Below are 24518 nucleotides of genomic sequence, written 5' to 3'. Positions count from 1 at the left end.
TGCCGCGCATGGAAAATTTAAACCTAAACAGTTAGTTTGGCAAAAGTATAAGCAGCTAGGCCTTATAACAGGAAATGTTTGCAGCCTTAATACTAAGCAGTGCTACCAATTCAGCATATAATTTACTCAGCACCACCCTTATGCACTGACAAAGATATTCAGCACCTTGCAAGGCCAAGCTGTGAACTTGGAAGGAATGAGCTGTAGCTCCCAGTTAATGCTGACAAGTGTTGACTATTCTCTTTTAACCATGATCTTTGCCCATTTTTTGCAGCATAGCTGTTTACATTCTACAGCTACGCCATAATTTTGAAAGTCCTTCACTAATTTTGACACTCACAATTATTTCAACAAAGATGAAAAGAGAAATATGGCTTGCATAGTTTCTATCAAAGCCTTTATGACTAAGTTTTTGAGTAGTTTTTGAATTTTTTTTACTCTTCCATGCCCATCTGTGGCTGTCCTGTTAGAACACAAGGTTATCAACATCACCAGATATAGAATCCATATCATCAAATATATGATACATGAGCATTGCATACCAATGAATACTCCAGAAAAGTGATGTCAAGACTGCAAAATGTGGGTTATATACAAGCCTCACTATCTTTTCCATTTGATGGGGAGTGATCTTGGGTGCTAAGGGACTTTGCTTTTGGCTTCTATACTCCAGAATAATTTTGCAGTATCACTGTATGTAGAAAAAATCTGCCATCCATAACTGGGCTAGAAAAACCTCTCTTATCCTGGGACTTTTCAGCCATGTTACTTGTGCACATGTATTTTTCTACTGGTTCAGACTTAGAAACATGTAAGAGAGATGTGTTTTCCTGGGAAGCCTTTTCTTTCTCTGAGCTGATAATTTTAGTGTAATGAGACATAAGAGTGACAGTCTCAAATTTCAAACTCATCCTTGGATTTGAAGTGCTAGAACTGCTTTCTTTCCGCTGCTGTTGAGGCATTAAGCTTCCAAAACAGAGCGAGCACATGCCTATGACCCACCACTGTCACCAGGCCTACTGAAAGGAGTGCTTGCAGGAGGTAGCAGACACCTCTTTCACTAGTACAACATCCCTTCCTTAGAGGGGTTACCACCTCTTATTTAGCACTGCTGTGCTGCATCCCAACCAGCTGCTCAAAAAGAAAAGCTGAGGGTAAAAACATGTATCAAATTGTATTAGGTTTGCATGGAAAGGTTTTCAGAGGAAGAGGCCTACAGGGTTGGCTTCTGTAAGAAGATACTAGAAGCTCCCTCTGTGTCCAGTAAAGCCAATGTCAGCCAGCTCCAAAACAATGCTGAGTGGCAGTCGTAGTACCTCAAATTTACTGTGCAGGAGTGAATTGCAGCCAGAGAAGAGAGGCTTGAGAATAAACAAGAGGAACCACTCTGCAGACATCAAGGTCAGTGAAAAAGTACAAGGAGTTGCTCCAGGTACCAGAGCAGAGATTCCCTGCAGCCTGCAGCACAGAGCATGGTGAGGCAGCTGTGCCCCTGCAGGAAGTGGGGCACTAAGGGGGAACAAAGATCCACCTATAGCTCCTGGATGAGCCCACACTGGAGCAGAGGAAGAGAATGAGGAGTCATTCCCCTGAGGATGAAGGTGCAACAGAAACAACATATCACTGATCACACCTGCCTTTCCCAGCTCCCCTGCACCACTTGGTAGGAGGAGGTAGAAAAATGGGAAGTGAAATTGAGTCTAGGAAAGAAGGGAGGAGTGGAGGAATTCATTTTAAGCCTTCAATTTATTTCTTTTTAACCCTTCTCTGGCTTGACTGGTAACAAATTGATTGTAACTGATCAGTAATCTCTCCCTGCCCTTACATTTATCCTTGAGCTTTTCATTTGATCTTCTCTTCACTGTCCAGCTGAGAAGGGAGGTGAGAGTGGCACTAGTGGGAAGCCAGTGTCCAGCCACCGTCAGCCCACTACACAAATATTAGAGGGTAAGATTCACAAGGAAAAATGCAAAAATAAAGCATACCATTGGAAAGCCAGGACTTTAAGAATGAAAAAAAAAATAAAATAAAATAAATTTAACCATGCTAAATATTTCAAAATCACAGAAATTAATTACTGAATAGACAGTTTACCTATCCACTTCCATATAGAGATATCACATGATTTTATGTGATTGTGGTTAAGGCAAAAAAGGTGCTGTTGCAGGCAGCAAGGACACATTATTGTGAGTGTGTAATTTCCAAGGAATTAGTTGAAAGATAGGTACATTATCTTAAAGAGAAAATGCCACAACCTTTAATGAAGTTTAATATCTAAGAAAGCATTGAGCAATAAGAATTACTTAGTTCACATGAAGGCTAGATCTGGCATTATAAATGAAAAATTAAATCCTCACAATTAAAGAAATTACTCCTGAAAATGAGCATTCAGTATCCCAGGATTCCATGCAAAAACTGCTAATGCAAAAGCAGAATATATTTTTCTTGTTTCCTCTTGTCCAAGTGGAGTTTTACCTGCTGGCAACTTAGCAGACATGGATGTTTAATTTGTACAAGGAGAGAACTGCAACTTTCTGCTGAAGAATTGTTGGAGTTCTTTCATTACTAAATATGTTTTCATTTCATCTTTGGCAAAAAAAGAGCTGATGATTAGCCGTAAATTTATAAGGAGACAAAATGAAGAGACACAAAAAAGTATTTTTATTTGTTCTGAAGACTTTTATTATGTTTCCATTTTTACATATGTATATTTTATCATTTGAAAGTGATTGTGCAAAAGTGATTGTGTAAAAGGAATAACAGAATTTAAAAAGAAATATCAGTACCAAATACTGCAATCTGTTTACCTCAAGTGAACAATTCATTTTCACTGAGAAGCTACTGCTGAACCTTGGTCATAAAAATGCTGTAGAAATACTGATACAATCTTTGCTGAGAATTTTGTAATTCATTTCATCTACTCATAAGAAGCATGTCCTAGTGAATCAAATGGCAGCTGGAATGTTCCTGGATGGAAAATTAGAACACTGTTTTAAGAAAAATGTTAAAATTTGAACATTTGGTTTCATTTTAAAATAGAATAAAAGTAACATCCTTTCAAATATTTAATTTAAAATACAAAACAGCCTACACCCCAGTGGTTAGGATGCTGGAATAAAACTGTTTGGAAGACTTTCAATAAATTGTATTTTGTTGGGAAATAGCAGTTTGTTAGAATGGGAAACAAATCTGTTTATCACTATATTGTTAAAAGAAATTTTAGACCTAAAGCAACATTTCTCATTTAAGTTGTAAGAGTGACCTTGCAAAGGGATTTGAACTTAATTCTTCCAAGTCCCCAGTGATTTCTCACAGAAAAATGGCCATTAGGTTAGACTTGACTTCCTATTCTGAGACAGGCTTCCCATGTTATCTTGGACAAGTTGCTTTTTTTCAGATTGTTTAAAAGAATTGAATGTCTAAACCCACTATGTATGCACATTTTTTCCAGTTTAACTGCATGGTCTAATCTTGCAAAGAGGCCAGAGTACATGTTAGAACAAGATACGGGAACAACAACTACAGACCATCATTGGATAACTTGACATTTAGAGGTGGTGGGAGCAAATACATTATGATTGAGTACTGGTAGCAAAGGATGTTGAAAAGAAGTGAGCAGTCAAGTTCCAAGTTCACACTCTGCTCCCAAAGCTGCAGAATTTGAATTGAACCTTGACGTAGCTGGAAGCTTTGTCTTCTGATCCATTTTGCAGATCAATCAAGCTGCATTTTACAGCTATTTTATCCAAGAGACTATAAGACTGGGAGAAGTTTCAGAATCTCACTGCTTTGACTGCCAAACAGCTTTTTTTTTATCCATTAATTGAAAAATATTCATTTACCATTTTACATTCATTGGCAATGATGTCCTTTGACTATGGTTTCTTTCTTCACTGGAATTTGTGTACCTGGTCACCTAGAGCTAAGAATCATAGCTATTCTAAATTCTGTTTTTTCTAGGTTTTTACAATCCCTTTGTAAATAAAGTTTATCTCAGTTGCAAAATCTGGTAGGCCTCCTCCACACAAATAACCTTAGAATAATTTAGCTTGGGAATGACCTCCAAGATCAGTAAGTCTAACTATCAACCCAGACCACCATGTCCACCATTAGACCATATCCCCAAGCACCACTTCCACACACCTTTTAAAGACTTCCAGGGATGGGGATTCCACCATTTCCTTGGGCAGCCTGTTCCAAAGCCTGACCACCCTTTCAATGAAGACATTTTTCCTAATATCTAATCTAAACCTCACCTAGGGTAACTTGAGGCCATTTCCTCTCATCCTGTGGCTTTTTATGCAGAAGAGACCAACTATCACCTCACTACACCCTCCTTTCATATATTTGTAGAAGAGCAATAAGGTCTCATCTGACTTTCCTTTTTTCAAGGCTAAACAACCCCAGTTCTCTCAGCTGCTTCTTATAAAAGTTGTGCTCCAGACCCTTTACCAGATTTGTTGACCTGCTTTGGACACCTTCCAATGTGAATTTTCTTCATCACGTAGCATATTTCCCCATCTTTTTCTGGTAATACTTTGCTGCGTGGACTCCAGGATCCCTCAGCTTTTCCCAGTATAGAAAATTATCTCTCTGGCTAGCTATCTAGCTATCTGTATCTACCTATCTATCTATCTATCTGTATTTCATGATGCTTGTTTCATCAACAAATTTTGTTAGATTATTTTTACTAGCTGTGCCAAGTTCAGTACTGAAAATGTGAAAAATAATGAAATAATAAATTGTCCTGGAGGCTGATTCTTGAGGGGGTCCAGCTGTAAATCCTTTTCAGACCAATCTGCCCTTTTTAACACATGCTACTCATGTTTCCTGTCACACACACAGTTTTCTGCACTATTGTGCAATTACTCTTTCTTATTCTGTTATTTTCAGATCTAGATTCAACCTCTGCTCCTGTTACAAGACTTGAGCTTCTGCTCCAACTTAATGTATCTGAGATTTGAATGTGATGTCTTACACCTCAGTGAGTGACAGACCTGGAAGAATGCTGACTTCAAAATTCCCATTTTCTTATGGTTGAATAAATATCCTTCTAAGCAGAGACAAGGTAAGAATTGTTTAATATCAAGGGAGTGTTTGGAGCTGTAAAGTGCAGGAAGACTCCTGCTAAGTGAAGAACTCCTGAAAAGTTGGAGGAAAGTGGGGCCTCTAACTGAGAATTATTATTCCCTTGGTCAAACAGCTGTATATTATGTACCACAACCACGAGTGAAGTGCTTATTTCTCTCTAAGGAGATGTGCCTTAATCAGCCTATATGGTAGCTGCAATTTTGCAGCTTCCAGTGAGTCTTGCTTATAAGTTTGAGTCAAGTATAAACAAGTTATCAGTTTATTATCACATGCTGTATAATTTTCAATTTTGGCATAGGCAGGTTCAGAAATATGGTTTTAAAAATGTGCAATTCTTCAAAATATTTTTAATGTTTGATCATATTCACTGGTTTGTCCTCAAATTTAATACAGTAAACGCTAATGAGGTAGTAGACTATCCACTATTGGCAGCTAGAAAAGCTACTGATATCTGGTTTTCTCTGTTTAGTTTTCCTGTTTTAACATAAGCATTTTTCTAGCATGAATGGATACAGATTTTCCATTAAAAACTGCTAGCAGTGGATGAGTAAATGTCTGCCAATGTTACAGCCAGTTCATGAAGAATCCAGCTCCATGGTCTCGCCAACACAGCAATTAGGACCACATGTGCTAGAGAGGGAAGGGAAACCCATGCATAGTGATGACAGTCCCATAAGGCCTGATGGCTGCCTTTCCATTCCCAAATTTCAGAGGCTTTTAAAAACATATCTGCCTATTAGAAAGTTTTTGGATTGTGTTTTTAAAGCTCACAATACTCCTTCCTATATTATTATTAATCTCTTCTTTGACTATTGTATTTATATCTTATTATGTCAGGAAAAGAGTAAGTTTTAAATTTAATGCAAGAACTAATAACAGAAGAACATATATAATGTTGAGCATGTACACAGCTTGAATCCATATAGATAGGAATATGTGTATATGTGGGTGTATGTTAAAAATATAAAAGAATATTAAACATCAAATATTTAGACTGTAAATTACTCCTGGGACTGACACCAGCCTTCAAAATCTTCTACACCTCAGTCAAGGAATTTGCTTCATGGAGGATTTTGTCACTTGCTTAGCAGCCTGCATGAAATTAATTTCGGGTTATGCTCTCTTCTCAACAAATGTACAAATCATGCTAGAGTAATTTGATCTTAATAATGTGTTTTGCAAAAGGAATTGTGAGTCTGGATAGGCATGAAGCTCAAACTATACTACTGCTATAAAGTTTATTAGTAATTTTAGCAATTACATCTATAATGGTAAATATATAATGGTAGGTTGTGACTCTGATTAAAACATAAATCTAACAGCAAACTGTAATAAAGTGATAGCAGCAATCAAGGGACAGAAGGATCAACATTCCAAAATAGGATTAAAGATTGCTGACATACAGACAGAGAGCTCACTGATCTTAACAGATGAAATTCATATTTTTCAAAGAACAACTCAACTTTGCTCAATGACACAGACACAGCAGAAAAGAGGATTACTGAGGGATGGTGCAGTGCCTGAGGTACCATGGAACAGGTTGTGCACGCTTGAGACAGGATGGAAGCATAAAAACAGGCTGTCAATGCATAGACCAGGAGGGCACCCAGTTCCATGATTCACAGCTTAAGAGGCATGTCAAGCTTCTCCTGCACTTACCAAGTGAGTTAACACCCAGTGGGCATATCTGTCTCTGAAGGGCAGCCTGAAATTGGCAAGGCCACCATGACACATTCCTGACATCAGGCATCAGACTGTTTGCCAGGCTGTCACACCAGGCATGTTTTGATGCCTCTACATAGCTAACTGGGTAAATTAAAGGCACATGATCACATCCCAGGACATGGCTGGCCCTATAACTGGCCCTACAACATAACACCCTGCATGATGCCTGGTTGTTGTCACCATCCTTCTCTCAGACCACTGCCAGCCAGGGGTATCTCCCCTGCCAGGCTCCATTCCCAGGGATTGTACGCTGTGGGCTCCCTGGTTCAGGGGAGAGGAGAAAGGCGATGATTTGGGCACAGGTGACAGGTTGGGCTATTGCTCTTGTGGCTGGAGAATGGTCCTTGCTCTCTTTCTTTTTAGCTTTACTCATCTGATCAAAGTAAACTCCTCACAAGTCATCTGTTGTCTTTCTAAATTTTCAGGGAATTCAGTGTTACAGAGTGCAGGTCTTGTAACATGTCAGATTCTGGATTTTTGACTCAGAGCACATGCTGTGCTCTTCAGATGGACCCACTGGACCCACTACAATTACTGAGGCATGCTGCTGCAAAGAGATCAATATTTTCAATTATTTTCTTTAGTCAGTTCATTAAGCACTGTGCTTGAAAGTGTTGTATAATTTTTGTGTGAAAAACTCCCATTTTTTTCTACATAATCAAAAATCATTACTTTAGCTTTACATTGGCAATATTTATCAACATACTCCATTAATTTATTTGGCGCTCAAACCTAATAAGAAATGCCTACTGAACTACAGAAGTATAATATTTTAGTTAAGATGGGTACTGCCAGAGAAAGCCCTGACATCTAGTGACTAAAGGCTGGTAGGAACTGTAAATCCCCAAAGAGCTGAAAACACACTCCTTTTTTTTTTTTAAAGTTGTGGCACTTTGCCAACAGGATACAGCTCTGTTACAGCATTGCAGTGAAGTGGTTAGGGTCAGAATTGCATTTAGGCACAGTCATTGTTGGATAACTGCCTGCCCAGCCTCATTCATTCACATACAGTACATATGTTTATAATGCATTTTGAGGCCTCTGTAACATGGACTTGAAACCAAAAGAAAGAACAATAAAGATTTAACCAACCAGCATAGCTGGTTCATTTCCCAGACTCTGAACTCAATCCAGAAGACACAGCCAGACATGGCTTGAAGAAAGAGCCCATAATAAAGAGAATGAAGGAAGAAGATGGAGAGAAAAGGAGTTTTCAGGGCATCAGTTAAGAAAAAATAGCCTTGCTTACATATGGACTAAGGAGTCTACAGATGTGCACAGGATGAAACATCCTCAGCTTCAGGCATGCATTTCTCAGGAAATCACTAACTTCCAGTGCAGCTCCTGATATTGGTCTGTTAGATAGAAGAGCCCTGAACTTGTATTTCCTCTTCACATAATACTCTCCTGATATTTTAAGAAAATGGATTTATAATGCTTTTGTACATGGATCTTCATGCAATCAGGGCATATATGGCTGCAAAATTAAGAATCTTGTAAGATGCAATTTTAAAAAAATATCCTTCAGGGCACAGCTATGCTATGGAGTACAGGACAGTGCTGTGCAGTAACGTGTCATACCAGGAGAGGAGGAGAGAGCTGTTCTGTCTAGAGAAGAGAAAGCTCCGGTGGGTCTTCTGAACAGGATGTTGAAGAGTAGTTACAAAGACAGAGTCAGGATCTTCTCAGGGATTTCCAATGGCAGGACAAGAGACACTGGGAGCTAATTGAAATAGAAGAAATTGCATTTAAGTGTAGAAAATTCATTTTCTTTTTAATATGAAGCTGACTGAGCATAGGAACAGGCTTTCCAGAGAGACTGTGAAGTTTCCATCATTGGAGATATTTAAAACTTGGATATAACCCTCTGCAAGATGCTGTAGCTGACCCCAGGTTCACTGGATGTTTCCAAAGGTGTTGTTCGGTCTCAAACTGTGGTTCTGCTGTGTGTAAACAAGCAGTGATATGTCAGCTCTAGGACAAATCACCCAGGCTGAGTTCATGGTGTGCTGTGCTCAACCAGATTGTTTTTTCAGTGCCACCTAACACAATTTAAAAACTTCTGACAGTCAAGTTGATGCCACTGTAGGTTACATGCATTAAAGCATTTAGATCTATCACCTCTTTCTGGTAAGATCTTTATTGCACCACAGCAGTGTCCTACAAATGGCCTGGAATACCTGGAAAATGCCTTCTGTCTGAGTTTTCTTCATCTAGTTCTAACTGCTCTCAAGTTTTGCGTGGCTTTCTTATATGAGAAACCAAGAAACTGGACACTTGTGAACATTGTGCCCAAATGTAGTATTATTGTCTGATCATTATATAATTAGTAAAATAAATTTTGGTGACAGGTCTACAAAGCACACATTTTACAGTCTTTCTCTATTACAGAAACTTTGCTATTTGCTGTAAAAATCTCGGCCAAATAATATGAAGTGGTATCTTCCAATTAGAGCTAGATTTTTCAAAATAACCACTCTTGCTATTAATCAGTTTTATTTGTACTTCAGCAAATATGGCCAGAAATATTCCACTTATCATGGGAAAATTTAAAAGATAGAACACATTAATGCAGAACAGTAGACAAGACTCCTTTATTTTTTTTTTTTTAAGTGACAGCTCTCTGTGATATACCTTGGATTTAGTTACGGCATGTAAGAATATGGGGTAAAACCTCACCCCTATTGAAATTACAGAGATATAGGCCAGGATTTCATGAATGAACAGTATTTGGCAAGACATAAAAGTCATAAATATCATTTAGTTTGTAATTAATGATGAAACAAGGGTATGTAAATGCTTGGCTTGAGAAATATTTTGAGAATTTTGACAACATTCATTTTACATATTTGGTGAAATTTTTGGTCTAGATTCTTGTCTCATGATAACCTCAAATAGGATGGGCCTTGCTAGGGCACTGAGTTTAGTCTTCTCTTATGATGAAGGATCACTTTAGAATAAAAACCTGTATTCACTTAACTGGGCACATCCTAAATGTTTCATTATTTTATTAGTCCAAAGCAAAACCTGCTCAGTTACCTAGTTACTACTGACATTTTAAGTACATTGTGTCACTTCTGCACTTGTACATTGGTAGAACTGAAAAAGCAAACTGACTTAAATAACACAACCTGGCATTAAATTAATAGGAAAGAGCTACACTTTATAAATTAGAGCAAGTATCCAGAAAGGTTGGATGCAGCTGTGAATAAACAGGAAAACTCAATAGCTGCTCTCCTATCCAGTCATCCAGTCTGTGAGTGCACTGGCTGACATTAATGGATGAGTATTTCTCTTAGTGCTTAGAATAAATCTGTGCCTGGCCCTCAGTACCACATTTAAGTACTATATTTTTTTAGGGCTATATTTGTAGTATTAAGAAATAGGTTTTCTGTGACTCTTAAATAAAGTTTATTTCTGCTCAATGAATGCTTTTAAACAGTATCAAGGTATTTCTTGTTTGTGAAATATTGTGTTTTCAAGTTGATACCCACCAAGTTTCTGCCTAGTAATTTTTGAAAACTCATGGTATGTAGCAGCTATTGAAACTTATTCACCTGGTAAGTTATGTGCCTCTGTCTTTTGATGATGATGATGCTCATGTCATAATTTGGAGTGAAGATGATGCTTCAAACAGTCATCTTAGCCCTAGCTGGTGGTCTTGTTGAGAAAAATTGCTAGGATATGATTTTATAATAATATAACTTTGTTATTCAATAAATCTCAAGCAATGACACTATAAAGGGAGAAAAAGGGTGCCTATTTGCACATGGTCCATACATTCAGTTGTCTGGTAGGCTGATTTTTTTATGAACCCATGGAACAAGTTGTCCTTTGATTAGCATGAAATCACTGGAGGATTGAGGCATCTTTCTTTGCCTGAACTGTATCCTTTGTGGGTAAGCACTGTGAAAGTCATTTTTACAGTTCTCATCAATCTTAAAACACTCTGGAGAGACATTTTAATCCCCATGTACAGATGGTGCAAATATATCACAGAGAACTGAAATGACCTTCTGAAAATGAACCAGCAGGTCAGCAGCAAAATTGTTATATGTGGAGTCCTCCATGAAAATAACCTATCCAGACATGCTATTTCCCAAAATGTTGTTAGTTTGAAATAATTGCCAAGAATTTCCTTTGCTTACCTTCTTGCTCTGATCCTCACAGGCTACGTACGAGGTTATCCTTCTAGTGTTAGGCAGTCAGGAGTGATTGAAATGGACACATTCCTCAGCATTTCACTGATTCTGTGGCTGTCTGGATTTCTATGTCTAGGAGACAAAGAAAAGCCATCACAGTGATTGTGCCTGCATTAGTCTATGCAGTGGTTAATGAATTATGGTCAATTACAGTTATTACTGGCTGGAGTTTACCTACTTATTCCCTATATAGTTAGTTCAGATTGGTGAAACTGGTTTGTTTTGTTTTTTTTTTCCACTAGTACCATGTGTGTGCATCTAGCCAGCTGTAGTTCATGTTCAAAGACAGGAGAAAGAAAACCAACATCATAGACTTTGTCTCAGCCTCACTGACAACTTGTTTTCAAAGTGATGTCCCAATAGTTGGCAAAAGTAGAAAGAAACCCCCTGGCTGGACTACTTGTAAATGTATGTGGCCATGGTAGCCCAAAGGAACCCAACACAGCTTAGAAAAATGGCATGTTGTGTTTTCTAGGCTGGAATGAAGTTTTTCTAGAGTTCAAATATAAAAATAAAGCTATCTGCAATAATTTTACAGGTTTCTATTCCCTTGGATATTCCCTTCTGCCTCTGTAGCATATATTCTTTCTCTAGTGCTAGTCCTCAGATTTGCTTTCACTGTACAAACAAATCTCTCAGTCAAATGATCCTTCAGATCAGGGCAAGTGCTATTGTTCTGGTAAGACTGGCAACACTTCCCCATTTTAATGTGAATGCATTAAAACAAAAAAATTCTACATCTCCAGCATTTGCCCAGAACTTCCAGAACAGACCAAATCCCCACTCTTCCCTGGGAAAGAAGCAGAGTGGTTCAGCATATCAGTATAGCAAATACCCCAGTGCATCTGCATAATAATACTGGTGAGGATAAGTATGGTTCCCTAGTGCAATAAAATTAAAGATGACACCAGTCTCTGGCAAGATCACCAGTAAAACTGAAATTTCAATGGCACATAATGACAAATAATGTTAGTTAATTCAGAGGCAAAATTGTAAAAGATGATTTAATAATATTTATGTTTTAAAAAATTTAAAATGTAAGAAAGGGACACTATGTTCTCTCAGGCATGTATGAGAAAAATGTGATAACTGTTTTATTGTCTTTAATGTTATTGGCTAGATTCTCATTTGTATTTAATGAGGTATGGTGATTCATTTTAGAGCAGTTTCAGCAGATGAGGATCTGGTTTTAATACTGAACACAGTAGAGACTACAAGAAAACAAACAATATTGATGTAGACCTTGCTGTATAAGGACAAGATTTTGAATAATACAGGTCAAGATTTAGGTGCTGATTTTGATACTAAGGTTAAGTGGCTTAATTCTTAACTATCCTGACTACACAACAAGTCTTCCTGGTATCTGCCACATGTGGTGCTAGTGCATTGTATCTCAGGCAGTTTCCTCATCAATTGCTTTCATATTTTCTTCAGTGATCAGATCTGCTGGGTCCTCTGCATTTGTTGACTACACTCCTATTTAAATGTACATCAAAAATATTATTGTGAGATTTTATTAGCCCTTGCCAAAAGATAACTGTGTACAGAATTTGTAGTCTATCTTTGCCTTATGTCCCTTCATAGCCCTTCTAAGGAACTTGTGTTTGTCAGTGAGGGACTCATACAGTTAATAAATGTTTTCTATCCACTAGGGAGAATGTTCTGCTTGTGTGCCTCAGTTTGTTATCTTCTTTTCACCTGCTGTCAGAACCTGACCCTTATTCTTTTTGAAAAAAATGCACTTCTTTTTTTATGTTTAGATATTTACATATCACTAATGAGTAAATGTGATATCTTTATAGAATGTTCTGAGTTGGAAGGGACCCACAAGAATCACTAAGTCCAACTCTTTAGTGAATGGCCTGTAAATGGATCTAACTCTGGACCTCAGTGTTATTAGCACCATGCTTTAACCAATTGAGCTAAGGAAGGTTGGATATTATAAATAAAACCTTCATTTCTGGTGGTATCTCAGATGAAGCAGAAGTGTTCCACAGAGAAATGACAGACTTGGTTTTTGTCTCTGAATAACAGGAGGAGCATATTGAACAGTTCTCAAACTATGGCAAGAAAATAAAAAAGGAAAATATTATTCTGGCAAGACTGCAAGTTACATACTCTGTGACTAACATGGTACAAATTAATTGAAGAATGTCTTTATATGAGTAAATAACAATGTAGGGATTAACACGAATAACAGTACTTCAAAAACTAGATAAGTTCTTGGAAAATTTACATGCTTTTCCATATTCCACTCACACATGTCTTCAGTAACTGTCATCTAAAGAGTCATTTCAGAATACTGAAGGTGATTAAGACAAATGACATGTTGTAACACCATGGAGAAGTGTACAAAAAATATATATTCCACATAATTCATCTCCAAACAGGCTTTTAAAATAATTTGTTGATGTCATATGAGAAAGATCAGTGAAAAGTACTCTGTTGACTTTGCTTGTGTAGAAATTACTTCAAAATCAAGAAAAGAAACAAAAACTTTTAAATTAATATTCATATACTCTCATAAGATTTCAACTTTAAAATCTTCAGAAAATCTGCTTTACAAATGACTGGGAAGACAAACAAAACTGTTTATGACCACCCACAAGTTTAAAATAATGCTCCTGTGATGGCACAGAAAATGCTTCCTGATCTCATAAGAAACACTGTTTGCAAATCCTGAGTTGTCACTGATGATTCAGTGAATCATATTTAGCAATCTGAACACAATAAGCAGTAGAACAATGACTTACCGATGACATCATAAAATCTAATGCTGCATATGTACAGAAATCACCATGAGAAATAAATTACAGATCTTGCATGACATTCTAGTTCACAAACAGGTTAATTGTCAAAGGAAGACCAAAAAATGTTATACTCCTCCTTTAGGAAATCTGTTCCTGAAGCTTATCAGACAGCTCAGCACATAGTGAATTCAGCTGGTCTTTGCTCCAGGACCAAATACATTATAAGTTTTTTGTTACTCTGTGCTTCTAATGCACAAAGGAAAAATAAAAAGTGTTCAGTTTACTGTGGTCTGTTATGGTTCCTGGACCTTATTCCAACAATTTTTCTGGAAAGAAGAGATAGTGGTCTTAGGTCTGAACAACACATGTGCTGGGGGACCTTGTATTCACACTGCATTTGGAAAAATTTCGTGGGTCATAAGAAAATAAACTGCATTTCCTACTGAATATGAGTACCATGGACTAGCTAAATTGTGGAGCAAGAATTGTACATTGTACCCATATATTAAAGGAAAGGTGTTTTCAGAATAACTAATTTCTGTGGCAATGTCCAAAGGGCATGTACTCACACTCATGAAGTTAAAACTCAGTATCATCCTGTTCTGAAGTGACGCTTCATAGATTTTGAGATTTTTTTCACGTCTCACAAATTAGTTGACATAATCCTTGAGATTAAATGTCTCTTCAGAGCTAAATTATTGTGTCTAATAGACAATGCACTTTTTAAAAAGCTCTAAATTCACAACTTCAGGTGGATTTTGGTTTGTCTTGCTCTTTCCTTACACACTTGAAATGTCTCTATATTCCTTCCTGCCCTTGCTTCCAGTCTCCCTTTTTGTGTTTGAGTTTTATGAAGATCATCTTGCTCAGCAATTCAGTCCAACTGCTGTCTTTGCCTAAATTCCAATACATGGAGATGGAAGTTTCTTGAGCTTGGAGAAGGTAATTCTTGAATATCTACCAGCTCACCAGAACCCCTCTTTTCTTCAAAGAGGATTCTTCCCAGTGGATATCTGAAGAGGTCAACGTTTTTCTCCTGAAGTTCAGGACTGTGACTCTGCTTTTTGCCTTATTCCACTCTGTTTCATGCTTGCTGCAGCAGAAGCTGCCCCCAGTTTCCACATTCCCAAGAAGGTCTTTGTTTGCAAGTTCAGCAGACCATATACCCATATTGATTATCCACATCATCAATACACTTCAGAAACCTCCTGGATTGCTTCATATCACACCATAACTTTTGCTTGCCTAACAATCCACCACTTCCTCATGTCATTGTTGATTACCATCTCCTTCCCCCGTCACTCTTAATTTAGAGGTCTCCTCACCAAAGTGACAGCCCATGGCTTCGCTTAGCCAGTTAGATCCTATCTCTTTCAATAAGAAAGTCCAGTTATCACTGGAGCTTGTAAGAAACTGCCACTAAGTATGTGGTTGTTGAAAGCCACATCCAAATAACAAAACTATGTGCTACACTCTATAGTTTAAGAACGTTTTGTTTTATTTCTCGGTGTAACACAGCAGGCACTGAAGACATTTAGATGTTTTCAACTGCTCCATTTTCCTTGCCTTAAATGTGGTCTCTTTAACAACAAGATACTATGAAAATCTTGTTTCAGAAAAATTTTCCCCATGCTAAATTTAAAGGGTAAAAATACAGTGTTTTATTGTTAGCTTATATTTATCATAGCCCATGGAAAAGAGAGTGAAAGAAACCTCACAGTCACCACATCTTTCTCCACAAGAAGACTGACTACATCCAAAGTCTTCTTGGCAGGTGATTGTCTAATGCTGGTCTCCTAAGTTTCCAGTGCCAGAGAGTCCACAATGTCCTCAGACAGCCTGTTCCAGTCCTCACTCTGTTCACGGATAGTGTTTTGCCACTTGGGACTGAGCTGCAATGCCTATAATCTCAGCCTGCTAAAGACAGAACAGTTTGTTCTATTTATTACTTTTTACATATTTAAAGAGTGTTATCACCCCCTCCAGCCACTCCTTCTCCAGTCTAAACATTCCAAATTCCTTCAGCATATTTTTTCCATAGATCATACTTTCTAGACCTCTGATCATTCTTCCACTCTGTACTTTTTCCAAAGACTCTATACATCCCTTTAATAAAGACCTTGAAATCATAGTATTGGCTCCTGCTGTGGTCTTATCATACTGAGTAGACATACCTTCCAGATGAAACTTGTGTTTACACATCTCAGAATGATATTCTCCTTTTTCCCCAGCTACATGAAATTGTTGTTTCATGCAGATTTTGTGATGTTTTATAACCTTCTGAGTCTCTCATGAATTGTTGCCCAATCTGTTGATCAGATTATTTACACAGACTATTCAGTATGCTTGAGTATGTATTCACTTACATCCTAGCTTTTTGGCTATGTTTCCATTTTGTAAGGATTGTGTGCTACTCCTTTTAGTGTGATTGAGTGTCATCCAAACTTGGTGCTATTCATAAAAATAATAATTTTACTCTCATCACACATTATTCTTTGGTCTTGCACTGATGTTACTATAGTTTGCTAAGACCAAGTTTCTTAACATTGCTTATGAGAATGTTATATGAGAAACTGTCAAAATTATGAGTAAAGTCAGGTATCTGGCATCTATTGACTCTCTTTTATCCACAACCCCTACTACTGCATCATAAGAAGAAACAAAGCTGGGAGAGGTTTATTCTCAACAAATCCATGTTTGTTACTTACCTCCTTGTTATCTTCCAAGTGCTTACAAATAGCTTAGTTGATTATTGTACCAGCACTTTTTCAGGAACTGAAGTTAAGATTATTCATCTTAAAACCTCTGACACTTTCTTTTTCCCATTTCTGAACATAGGCTCTATATTTACTAAAATTCAACCTCTTGAACTTCACTATTCCCTAGTGTACTCTCAAAAACAGTTAGTATCTTGGAAATTATTTCAGTCAGCTTTTTAATAGGGTGAGTTACGACAGGGTCGTCTGATTTGCCAACATCCAAGTTGGATAGTTATTCATGAAAATGAGTGGGTTTTCCCAGTCTATCTGCAATTCTTCTCTTTGCATTACTGATACTAATTGTGATAAACTTCTAACCACAGTTAATCTTTGCATAGAAACCACTCCCCTCATGGACTCAATTTCATGTTGCCATAATTTGTAAGATTTTTAGAGGTTTTACTTCTTTTTCAAATTTTTCAGAAGAGACAAGAAAGCAATCATTTTAAAAATAAATAGATTAAGACATAATTCAGATATAATTTATAGCAAAATGGACCCAGGGCTCATCACTGTTGTTCAGTTGAGGGAAAACAAAAACAGCTGCCAGAGAAAGGAAACTCATTTGAATAACAATTTCCTAATACTAACCATTTCTAGTTAACAAGTAGGATTTAGTGTGACTGGGTTTCATTACTGATCAATGAATTATTACTACTGTATGCAATTTGTGTCATTTAGCAAATTTTCAGTAATAAGGATTATATCAAGCATGCAAAAGTGTTAAAAAAAGATAACTAGAAGGCTTACATTGAAGTCTCATAGACTTCATGGAGAAGTGCTCACTATATTTGTATATTAAAAAAAACACCAGTTATTTAAAACCAAATGTCCAAAAGACAGAGGAATAATACAAGTTAAGCCAACTTTTTCAGGATCCATAAATCCTTGCATAAATCCTTCTGATGGGAAAATCTTTAAATCTTCAGCTTCTAGGAAAAGAAAGAATGTTGCTTCTGGCACCAGCTGCTAACCATCCACCTATCATTTTTCATGAGCTACCAAAGATGAAGCCACTTAGACACACATATTAAAATTCCTCTTTTTGGAAATGTATAAAAACCCATCAGGTTTGCTTAGAGAATTTTAGCTTTACTAACCTATTGTTTACTGAAGAGAGGACCCTAGCCAGATGAAAAACTAGACATATCTTTTGCAACTCTTTTCCTGTTGCATTGCCGAAGTCTGATTTAGGGACTTGATTTGGCTAAAGGTTTTTTGTCACAAGAACTGCATTTTTGTCACACCAAATTCCTACAGCATTAGAAGCTGGAGGCAGAGTGGCTGGAAAACTGCCTGGCAGAAAAGGACCTGGGGGTGCTGGTTGACAGTAGGTAAACATGAGCCAACTGTGCCCAGGTGGCCAAGAAGGCCAATGTCCTGTATCAGCAATAGTGTGGCCAGCAGGAGCAGGGCAGTGATTGTTCCCCCCTACTCAGCAGTGGTGAGGCTGCACCTCAAATCCTGTGCAGAGTTCTGGACCCCTCAGTTCAGGAAGGACATTGAGGTGGTCAAGCGAGTCCAGAGAAGGGCAGTAGAGCTGGTGCATGGTCTGGAACACAAGTCTTATGAAGGAGTTGGGGGTGTTTGTGCTGGAGAAAAGGAGGCTCAGGGGTAACCTTATCACTCTACAACTACCTGGAAGGAATGTCTTCTCCCAGGCAGGTGTCAACATGGCCTGAATTTGTGACAGGGGAGGAGGTTTAAGTTAGACATTAGAAGATTTGACATTGGGTGATTAGAGTGATTGGATGACAGTAATATTAGACATTGGAATGGACTGCCCAGGGGGCTGGTGGAGTCACTGCCCCTGGAGTGTTTTAAAGAAAGCCTGGATGTGACACTTAGTGCCATGGTCTAATTGACATGGTGGAGTTAGGTTACAAGTTGGACTTGATGATCTCAGAAGTCATTTCCAACCCAACAGATTTTGTGATTCTCTAAAGTTTACTTCTGTGAGAATGCACCAACTATTGGTTTGTATCAGGCATTAGTCAACCTTGGAGACCCACTCAAGGCTTTCTGACCTGCCCCAGCTGAAAGCAACTGCATCAAATAATGTAGTGGCAAGAGATTCACATGGGAGAGTAGCACCAGGGAGTTACTGCCATTCATTGAGAAGGACAACCCTGATCCTTTCTCACATGACTGTTTTTTCCTGTCATATCAGTCCTTGGAGGTTGCCCTTGCTCTGCATTCCTAGAGGTACTTCTCTGGGAGCTAGGAAGTTGAGGCTGAATTCCTTTCAGGTCTGTGACCTAGGACCGAGAGGCTATTGACGGAAGTTAGCACTCACGTCTTTAGAAAAGGATGACCAGCCACAGGAAGGAGTGTGTCCATCTACCACCTTTGCCTAATATTTCTAGTCAAATAACCTTTAATCTGCTGCTTTCCCAGGCAGAGACATACAGCCTTACTCTTCAGTTTGAATCTCATAAATAACCAGCTCTGTGTGTCTTGACAGGAGGGAAAATCTCCAGTCACCTGCTTCCTGGACAGTTCAGACCAGTGCCTTGAATTGCCAGTAAAAGTAGGGCCAGCAAGGATTTCTGCCAGTAAAAGTATTTCTTTTGTCAAATCATGTTCAAGAACTCTGAATTTCCAAGATCCAGATTTCACAAGCAATTCTGCCATATGGAAGGGCTGGGAATTCCTGGGTTTTCAGTATCTCTCTCCTGGTCCTAGGGCCAGGGTTCTCAAGGATTCCAGGCACTTTTGTCCATGAGGAGGAACTGACTGTAGAAAGGAAATATTCTTTCCAGGGAAATGCTTTTAAAATTAAGTTTTCTTACTGTGTTATAAAGAAGACCTTTAGAAACACTAAAATGGTTTCCTGAGAAAAGGACATTCTTTTGAAGTTTTGAGCAATAATAACTGGGAATAAACTGAGGGAAGTGCTAGGGAAAAATGGGTATGGGAGGACTGTCAGATTTTCTGGTACATTCCACGTTTTAATGGGTAAAGATTTATAATTTTACAAATGTAAACCACATATGTGAAATTTTCTATGTCAGGTGTCTTCCTTTAGCTGAATAGGTTTATAAAATATCAGACAAAATAATTCTGCTCTTGCTCAAAAATAGATACAGAAAATACTGACTTATTCATCACTAATAAAAAAAATCAGGGCCCCCAAAAAAAGCTTTAAAAGCTCTCATTTTCATTTCCTCAGGAGAGAGAATGAAGAAAAATAATCAATGTTTATGCATGCTGTTTATACTTCCCCCATATTTGTACCCATACATCCCATGTTACTAAATGGAAAAAATCAAAATAAAATAACTTGGAGCAGAGAAAGAAAGACTCTGCCACTGGTCAGAACCAAATTTAAGATGTTGCCTAGGAGCTGAATGTCTTTAAAATCAGCTTTTAAATACTGTGTGCATTATGGTGCATAATAGGTGTATCACAGTTGTGGGAATTACATAATTACCTGTAGACCATGAAGTTGTCTATTCCCAGCATGATTCACAGGACACCAGGAAAATCTGTGAAGGACCCAGGGGTTTTCTATCACCTGAAGGACAGCACTGGGGTCTGTGTTCCATTTTTGCAACAGACTGTGTTTTGAGAGGGTTCATTACAGCCAAGTAGCTGCACACAGCAGGTCAGTTCCAGCCCTGCTTCAGGCCAAAAACAGCTCCTGAAATTCAGAGCTGGAAGAGGGAAAGACAGGCACAACTGGGTTGTTGTTTACTGAGTTACCAACCTCTGGCATGGCAGGCATTAAGCCAAAGCTAAGAAGGTCAGCCCTGCAGAGCTGCCTAGGTCTCCACACCAAGCTCTGGAGTGCTTTCGAACATGATAGTGCATCAAATGGGGTAGTGGCTTCACACCATTAAGTGTTTTGCCCACATCAAGTTTCCATGCAACCTGGAATATTCAGGAGCCCAACACCAGCAGGCTCCAGGGCTCAGTTCTGGTCTGTCAGAATTTATTTGCTTGGAATATGGATACAGGAGATTCAACACAGAAGTTTCTGCCAGATTCAGCCTTAATCTGGTCTGGCCAGCATGTTCCACTATCATTATCCAGGATAACTCAATCTCACAACATATTGAGTAACAGAGAAGTGACCATAGAGACATAAAAATTCCTTGCTCCATGCTGCTACTTGAAGGAGAGAGGTAGAGCAACAGTAGTTTAATTTACGATCATATGATCCAGCACTGGAAAATACTTCTTGCGTCATTGATTCAAGTCCCCTGCTACCTAAGCCACTTCATCTAATCCTGCTCATAAATGTATCTTAAAATTGGTCAGATTTTTAGTCTATGCTACAGCCCCAGGAAAGTAATTACAGAACAGGATTGCTTTGATTATTTGAATTATTATGGTTTCCAGACCAAATTCCTGGCTGGATTATGCATAATAGTTCTTGTGCCAACATTGTTCTTTAACTTAGATATCCCTTCCCTTTCCACATTATTTAATCTCTTGATGTATTCATAGTCAGTAATTAAAAGGAAAAAAACAAACATTTCTTTTAGCTACAATTGTATTTCTCCAAAAATATACTATACAGATCCCAATTCAAAGGAAACCCAAGATAAACTGATATCTTGGCAGGTTAAGAAAATACTCTCATTGTCAAGCTGGGGCAAATAAGTGAAATATGTGTGCTGGCAAGCACCTATTATCTCCTAACCCATGCATATTATCCATCCTGCTCATTGTTGCCCTCATACAAAGAGCAATATTTTAGTGCTCCTGAACATTGGGAAGAGGTGCCAGAGAGGATCCTGCAGAAGGTCCTTGGAATTCTTTTCTTTGTGGGAGACAGAGGTGCATTCAGGGCCATCAGCACATCAAAATAGGGCATCTGTGGCATTCTAGGCCTGTGTAAAATGAATATACTTGTAAGAACAAGTCAAATGTTTTCAGTTGAAGGTATGACATTGTTCTGTCCTTTGTTTTTTACTTTTTTTTCTTTTCATGTGTGTTTGTGAACAGATTGTAGATGTTGTGAGATACCAGTATTAAACAGGCTCTACTGAGCCAACCTGGAAATTCATAATTGGACTGTTTCCATTTATTTCAGTGCATTTTGAACACCTGACATCCCAAAGTGACACAATTTCTTGGTTCATTCGACAGAGGAACAGGCGGGGTTTTTTGGAAGTATTGGCCACCTTTCTTCAAGAGATAAATTCTTTCACCCACTCCTCCAAAAAAACAGCATTAATATGGTTGAAATGTTTTCTTTAGCTTTTAGAATTTCTTATAGAATCTGCAGACATGCAAACAGCTCTTTGGGAAGGGGACTGTTTTCCTCAAAGCTTGACTCTATATGTTAGTCGGTAGAGATGTCATTACTTTAAAGTTGATGGCATGTGGATTATAAAGGAACATTATTTTTTTACCATTTGGCATTAAAACAAAACCTTTAAGTGGGACAAGGAACCCTGGGATAGAGCCCACCTGCTAGTCAAGCTATTTCATCCTTCTAAATAAGCCAGAAATTTGTGATTTTTGTAACGGTTTAAATCAAAGCCAGGTTAGAGAGAAGCTTATGCCGCAAAACTGCTACAGTGTGATTCTTTAAAAATCTGATTTATGTTAAAATAGATACTAAAAAAGTGCATAAGTGGATTCAAAGACCAAAGTGCAAAATCTTGGAGTTTTCTTAATAAGTATCCAATCTTTTCTTTCAGGAGCAAAACATAACTTGGTCCCTTTAGTTATGCATGCTATTCACTTTAAAAAAAATGGTCCATGTTTGCAAAGCATATTGATATAGGCATTTTTTCTTCTCTTGTTCTTACAACAAAGGTTGACATTGTAAGGACTTTTTGTAATTTTGGCATACATGCAAGCAGAATGTGCAGACTGCTCCCAGCAAGACCTGTAAATGGTCTCCAGTTCCTACTTTTGTTTCAACTGGCATCAGCAGAAGTATATTATAATCTACTTTAAAAGTTAAATTTTATTTATTGCTTTTAGAAAAATGGCCTAACTATATAAAATATATATTAACTATCTTAGCTCATATTGTGTACAGAAGCTCAAATAGTCGCTGCCACCGACACAGAATGTCAGAAATTAGAAACAGATGGCAATCACTAGGAAAAAAGACAGGTTTTTAAGGAAAATGAATGCAGTGCATTCCAGAGAACATAGAGTATTCTTTTCCATGAAAATTAATGGCTATTATAAAGGTATTGTGTCCAGTGAACTCACATATCAGTGAATTACCTAGAAAGTAAAGCAATCAATTTTTAAAGGTTGACATAATTTACAAGTTTGTGAAGGGGTCAGTGTGACTGATAGGAATATAGTGGGTATTTTCTTCCACATTTTTCTTCAAGGCTGTGGCTCTTGCTTTTCTTTATTTCTCTGTTTGTCCCTGATTCCATTAATAATTTATACACATATGCTTTTTCCTAGAGTGGTTGTCATAAATGAAAATATATAGATGTTTTCGCTCATGGATTGGATAAATGCCAAAGATTACATTATGCCTCCCCATCTTATTGCTTAGATCCAGTTGCTCTTTTCCTTCACATCCACTACATGCTCCATAACAGGCACCTTTATTAAATGGCAATTTATTTTTTAAATATAGATGTTAGGTACTTTCTTCAGAAGGTTCCACCTTGTGGTATCTTTTTCAAGCAGAAAGGAACTTCTACAAAACCCTCCCACACTTAAGTGTTCATTAAAAAAACATTTTCATAAATAAAGAATTCATAGTCATTTATGCTCAGCTTATACAGATGTTTTACACACACAGATCCTTGTGGACATTTCTCAGCTAAAGAATGTGGTTTTTTTAAAAAAAAAAGACTTTTCTGTGTGTATCTTCATAGGTTTCAGGTGTCTGCAACACTTTAGTTCCCTTGCTAATGTTGTTTTCTTAGTTTACTTAAAGGTCATTTACTTTGGCAGAGTATGTGTCTACCACTGAGCATTCATATGTACAAAAAAAGAAGGGCCTCTTGGCATCTCTAAAATCTTCTCACATCATTTAGCCCTGATGCAAAAAATTCCTTCCTGGAGGGCTTTCTCATGTTCCCATTGCTTTCAAAAATTTATTAATATGATGTGTAATAGAGACGATAATATAATAAATACTCTTGTTCCAGCTTCAATATTGAAATGGAACAGGGCTCTTTATTTATACTGAGAAGTCCCTACCCAAACGTACCTGAGGCTGGAGCTTCCACAATGATAATGTATTTTATTTGCACTGAAAAAATATTGCTACATCCAAGTACTTCCCTGAGTATGGGCATTCAGGAAATCCAAGCTGGATTTTAATCTTCCATTTAGTCTTTTTCCAAAACCCAAGCCTGAGTCCTTTCAAACTTCTAGGGAATTCCACTTTTGAGACAAGTTTCCTGATCAATCCATACGTGCAAAAGTGAAGGCCAAGACTAGATATAAATGCTGTGTGTTGTTTAAACACCCTAACAGGGCACTTAATGCCCAGAATATCTTACTGCATTGAGAGGCCCTTGCTGTCATCTCAAGGGCTCCTTTTCCATTTTTCTGACTGTCCTCCAGACTGCTAGTTGTCCTCTGCTCCTGGGAGTCCTGCCTTCTCCTGCTCTTTGGCATAACTCTGGGGGAAACAGCAGGCAAACAAAAGAAGCAGGGGAAGCAAATATTGATATTACCAATATTGAGAATGGGACGTGCCTTGGCTTGTCTGGCCCCTGCTGCTTGACCAAATAGCAGCAACTGTGGTGTTTCAACCCAGAGACACTTTTGGCTAGCTGGATGCTGCAGCTGGGCGCGTGGAGAGAAGTCCAGGCAAGCCAGAGCTCAGGTCGCAGCGGGATGGAGCTTTCTCTTGCAGAGTATCCACTCCTCACGTTTTCCCCTGCTGGAGAAGCCTTTAAGGCTATGGTGAACGAAAGGATGGAGGGTTTTAATCCAGAGCTTTTATTCTGGCCCGCAGGCCTCTGAATGTAGCAACAGCTCCACCAGAACTCTTTTACCTGGGGGAGGGTTGGGGGAAGGGACAGGGAGCCACCAACCAGGTACGG

General features: G+C 38.1%; 1 long non-coding RNA gene across 1 annotated transcript in view; it reads right to left on the bottom strand.

Moving 5' to 3' along the window:
- Positions 1 to 451: 451 nt before the first annotated feature.
- LOC146767828 (uncharacterized) overlaps positions 452 to 24518 on the bottom strand; it is a 38001-nt gene continuing 13934 nt past the window's right edge. Inside the window, exon 3 of the long non-coding RNA XR_014953639.1 lies at positions 452 to 24373. This is a non-coding gene — a long non-coding RNA (uncharacterized LOC146767828). The remainder of the gene's footprint in view (positions 24374 to 24518) is intronic.

This window comes from Lonchura striata, chromosome 3 (assembly GCF_050655825.1).
Source record: "Lonchura striata isolate lonStrDom1 chromosome 3, ASM5065582v1, whole genome shotgun sequence".
Classification (NCBI taxonomy): Eukaryota; Metazoa; Chordata; class Aves; order Passeriformes; family Estrildidae; genus Lonchura; species Lonchura striata.
The sequence above is the reverse complement of the archived record's forward strand: the minus strand, read 5'-3'. Positions and strand labels throughout refer to the sequence as shown.